Genomic DNA, 5,648 nt, shown 5'->3' on the forward strand with positions numbered 1-5,648 from the left:
GTCGCTCTCTCAGTTGACACCGACTTGACCATAGATGGCTGTGTGCATGTTTTAGCTGCTATAGCAGCAGCAGCTCTATTGGATAATGCTCTGGAGCTTGTAAATGCAGAGGTATGAGACCTAGTCTTAATCTCTTAGTCTCCATCATGCAGGAGAGATGTTTATTATATGTAGTTCAGGTGTGATGACTGTTAGCAGAATCTTCTAACTAATGGTGTCTTTTCACTGTACTTTCTCTCTTACTGACTGAGAGCACTAACAGCAAGTGTCAACATCTTTATACCATGACTCAGTTAATGTTGTCCACAGGTTTAATGTTGGAAGTTCTGAAACTACGAATTAAATACACATCTCAAATTAGTCGAGTGTTCTAATCATTCACATTTACATGAATAAGTTGTTCCCAGTAACACTGAATAGTTAGACTAGCTTGCTTACATGTGCTATATTTAACTAAGCTGTTATAACTAGCATAAAAACAGCATAAACGCAACAAATATCTAAATATAAGTAAAGGTAAACATTATAGTGAGACTATACATACAGATGATGCCATGAAAGAGAACAGATGAAGGCAGATGCGAAACAGATTGTGGAGAAGTCCATCAGCATGTGAACAATGAACACACTTCCTGGTTCCTTTACTTCCTGTGTGATGACACCAGAACCTGCATGCTAACTGCAATGAAGAATATACCAAAATCTGCCACTAGGTGGTAGGAAAATGCTACATGTAATGGGCCATTACAGCACACCACCAGGAATTTTTTTGGCATTACACAACCTTTCCAGCCTTTTGTTGCCCCATCCCAACTTTTTTGGAATATGTTGTTGGCATCAAAATGGGCAAATATTTTTCAAACAATTAAATTTAAGGGAGCACCTGATTTAAGGTATCAATTATTTTAAGGTGGCAGGAAATTCAGGGAGGCAGTGGCTTTAAGGGAGATGTGGTTTGAAAGTAGCAGTGTATTTAAGGTAGTATCGATTCAGATTCCTTTATTGATCCCAGGGGGAAATTGCAGAATTGCGAATATAGGATATTGGTAAATTTAAGGTGCCAGTTGATTTAAGGTAGCATGAATTTAAGGCCTCATTAAATTTAGGTTTACAGTGGATTTGAGGTATCAGTATATTTAAAGTGGCAGTGGATTTAAGGTAGAAGTGGTAGTAGTACAACCCCAATTCCAATGAAATTGGGACGTTGTGTAAAACATAAATAAAAACTGAATACGATGATTTGCAAATCCTTTTCAGCCTGTATTCAGTTGAATACACTACAAAGACAAGACATTTAATGTTCAAACAGATAAACTTTATTGTTTTTTGCAAATATTGACTGATTTTGAATTTGATGCCTGCAACACATTCCAAAGAAGTTGGGACAGGGGCATGTTTACCACTGTGTTACATCACCTTTCCTTTTAACAACACTCAATAAGTGTTTGGGAACATCATACACCCTCATCCAGGTAACCAAGCTTTGGTGTTATTGTGGATGGCTCTCCTCTTTTGAACTCCCACGATGCCTAAACTGCTTAAGGCTCTGGTTAAGAAAGGGGCTGCGAAACCTCTGCATCGAATCTCCGCTGGGAGGCACCTCGCTCTCCATCCAGCTTGCTGACAGTCGCTGACCAGTCCCGTGTACTTGGAGAGCTTCCTCTCAAATGCTTCTTCCAAGCGGTCTTCCCATGGGACTGTCAGCTACAGTAACACAGCTTGCTTGGTCAACTCCGACACCTCTGGTCAGAGGATGGTGACTGCAATGTGGCTGGGGAACTTCAGCTGCCGTTCGAGGTCCACCAACAGCTGCCAGCCTCTAGCAGTGGTCAGGATGCCTGCCGGTGATCTTTTGACCAGGGCTGCCTGATCCCCAGCCCTGGCGAAGGCAATGGTCAGTCCTGATGGCTGATGGTTATGCCTCCCCTGGTATTGTCCTTCTCTAAGTGCCGTAGCGCAGCAGCTGAGGATGTGCTCTTGGGTACCTCTCTTGGAACAGAATGGACATGCTGGTGTTTCTGCTATGCCCCATGTGTGCAGGTTAGATGGGCTTGGAAGCACATCATACACTGCCTGGATGAGGAACTTAATGCGGTGAGGCTCAGCTTTCCAGATCTCAGTCCAGGTCACTTTCCTCTCAACCGCGTTCTCCCATCTTGTCCAAGCCCCCTGATGTCTCATTCCGACTGCCTTGCATGATCTTGCCTCCTCCACAGCTGCTCTCACCTCCTCTTGAACAAGGCGTTGCCTCTCTTTCCCTCTGGTGTTCTTTTGGAGAGTTGGAAAGGATCCTAACCCGGCTCAGCCTCTTGTGACCACTCCCACCAGGCTCCTGTGACGCAGCCTTGCCTCAGCCTCTTGGACAGCTTCCTCCACCCTCCGTTTCCTGCTTGTCCTCACTTGTATTCCTGCTTTGGCCACCTTCGGATTGCTAGAGTCTCTGTAGTGCACCACTTCTCTAACTCTTGTAACCTTAAATTCCTCTTCCAAGGATTTGAAGGGCAGCTGCAGTTTATTTTTGCGCCCACAGTGTGCGATGCTGCTCAGGCTCTTTGGTAACACAAGCCATCTCCGGAGGTGGTTGCTGACTTTCCTCTCTACGGTCTCAACTGTAGAGATTGGGACGGCATAGACGATCCACAGGATCCTGGGAAGGACGCCATGCTGGTAGACCCAGGCTTTGAACTTTCCAGGTAGACCGGACTTGTCCATGGATTTCAGCCAACCATCGAACTCAGCGCAGGTTGACTGGATAGTCTTTCAGAGAGCTGTCAAAAACCTTGCCCAAACTCTTGACTGGCTTCTCTGTGATCGTTGGAATGGCTGTGCCTGTGATGTAAAACCAGAACTTGTCCTTCACCTTTCGTTTCCTCAGCACCATGGATCTTGATTTGGCTGGTTTGAAATGCATCCGGGCCCACTTCATCAGAAATTGGTTTGTAACAGGACAAATTGAGAATATCTCTTGCCACAGCAGTATCGGAGGAGAGTTAACATACTCTATAATTTTAAAGAAATGGACAGTGAAGTGGTGCAAAATAAAATAGAATAAAAAGCAATACAACAATACAAATATGATACAAGAAAAAAACGTAACAATTACAGTTACAGGTCCTCCAGCATTTTCCAGACTGATGACCGGATTTCACAGAATTTTCAGTGTTTTTTTGTGAAGTTCAAAAGTAGGTTTCTCCACTGGAAGGTTTGACACCTGTGTCAGCCACATGTTGAGCAAGGGAACTTCTGGAGATGTCCTCAGCAGTAAGATGCATTTTTTTTGCTAGATATGATAATACTCCCAACAAATAGGCCTGATTGTCATTTATAACCATATCAGGGCTGTAATTCAAAAGATATAAACATGGTGACATATGGATGCTTTTATCCAATATTTTCAAAATTATTTAAAAATTTTCAAAATTATTATCTCTCCAAAATGTTTGAATTTTTATATACATTCCCAAAACATATCCATAAGTGTACCCTGATTAGTATTGCACTTAGGACATAGAGGAGAAAGGAGATAGGTAGGATCTGTAAAAAAAAAATTAATTCTGCTCTTGGATATTGACAGAGGTGCATCTGGGAAATATTTTCTTATGGATATTGTTCCATGTATCATCATCAAATGTAATAGAAGGATCCCTCTCCCAAATATACCTTAACAAATCATAATATAACATACTGGTATTAGGCAGAGTAGAGTATATATATGTAAGACATTTTGCATAAGAAGCCGTTAGGTTTGGTAAGTAACTTCTCCACATAAGTCAGCTCCCTGCGGAATGTATTATCCTTACATAGGGAGTCTTCAAAGTGGCACAACTGCAAATACTTGTAGAAATCTGAGTTGGGGACCTTGAACTGAGTTCTTATCTGCTTAAATGTCATTAAACCTTGATTAATATATACAGGACAGATCTATTATTCCAGACATAAACCAACTATGTAAACCTATATTTCTTAGCTGAGAGGGAAAATCTGGATTGAGGATAATTGGAGCATACAGTAAAATGTAGCCTGGGATTTTCAAGTATTGTCTAATGTCCTTACAAGCCAGAAGTGTGTTATAAATAGTGTACTTATCTTTTACAGTGTGTCATTTTTCTACGGAGCTAATAAATGGGAGAGACTTTAACTCAAGTGGCTTGCAAAATGAAGATTCGATTTCCACCCATCTGGAATTGTGCCTGTCTAGATACCAAGATGCCATTTGTTTATTTTGAGCTGTCCAGTAATAAAGTTGGAAATTAGGTAGAGAGGCACCTCCCTGTTCTTTGGGTTTGGTAAGTTTTGAGAATTTAATTCAAGGTTTCTTTCTGTTCCATATATACTCTATTATGCTAGCATCTATATTCTTAAAAAAGCTGGAAGATATGTAGCAAGGAAGAGTTTGAAAACAATAATTAAGATGAGGTAGTGCATTCATTTTTATGACCTTTATTTGGCCAAAAAACAAATTCGGGAGGGAGATCCAGACTGTTCAATTTTGCCCCAAATTGGTGGGTAATTGGCAGTGAATAAATTGTCCAATTTGGGTGCAATAAATACACCAAGATATCAGAATCCCGTATCAGTGATTCGAAAAGGAGATAACTATCATATATTGGCACCCTGCAAGATATTCATGGGTAAGGCCAATGATTTACTAAGATTAATTTTATAGCCAGACACTAAACTATAGTCTGATATCAAATTTAGGACAGCCTTAACAGAAACGCCTGGGTTAGATAAAAAGGACATCATCTGCATAAAGAGAAATATGATGATCTTCTCCACCAATCACAATGCTAGAAGAGAGTGTACTACCTCTGACTGACTGAGCTAAGGGTTCAATTACTAAGGAAAAAAGAAGAGGAGAGAGCGGTCACCCCTGGCCACAGCCCCTGCCTACTGGGAACATTTCAGAATGAAAATTGTTAGTATCAACTATGGCAGCTGGATGTGAATAAAGTGATTTAATCATTTTAATAACAACTGATCCCATGTTGGCTTTCTCCAATACCATAAATAAGAAATCCCAGTGGACCCTGTCAAACGCTTTTTCAGTGTCTAGAGAAACAATCAGTGCAGGATTCATGTTTCTACTAAGATGGTCTATGATATTGAGAGCTCGACGCACATTGTCCAATCCATTTCTTGATCTCACAAATCCTGTTTGATCTGCACGTATCAGCCGTGGTAATAAACCCTCAAGTCTTTGAGCAAGTACTTCAGCAATAATTTTCACATTCAGTAGACTTATGGTCTATAAGAACATTCCAGTGGGTTTTTATCTTTTACAGGAAGCAAGCAGATGGAGGCAGTTCTCCATGAATCCGGCATAACTCCATATGTCAACTAAGCCAGAATAACTGCAGTCTTCTTTAAGAATCTTAGAAGATTTCTGATTCGATGATGGAGCAGATGAAGATCTATCTAGTGTATCGTCAAGAACACAATTAAAATCTCCCACCAAGACACAGAATCCTTTACAATATTGAATGAACAATAATATAATGTGAGACATAAAACGAGGGCAGTCTTCATTAGGGGCATAGACGTTCATTATAGTGATAGATTGTCCCAAAATGGAGCCAACAGTTAAAATTAAACAGCCTTCAGGATCTCGCATTTCAGTATCAAGAATGAACGGAATATTTTTGTTT

General features: G+C 40.7%; 1 pseudogene; it reads right to left on the minus strand.

Annotated features, from left to right (window-relative positions):
* Nucleotides 1-1,464: 1,464 nt before the first annotated feature.
* Nucleotides 1,465-2,926, minus strand: LOC108442876 (annotated as a pseudogene).
* Between the last annotated feature and the right edge of the window lie 2,722 nt (nucleotides 2,927-5,648).

Source organism: Pygocentrus nattereri, chromosome 1, assembly GCF_015220715.1.
Source record: "Pygocentrus nattereri isolate fPygNat1 chromosome 1, fPygNat1.pri, whole genome shotgun sequence".
Classification (NCBI taxonomy): Eukaryota; Metazoa; Chordata; class Actinopteri; order Characiformes; family Serrasalmidae; genus Pygocentrus; species Pygocentrus nattereri.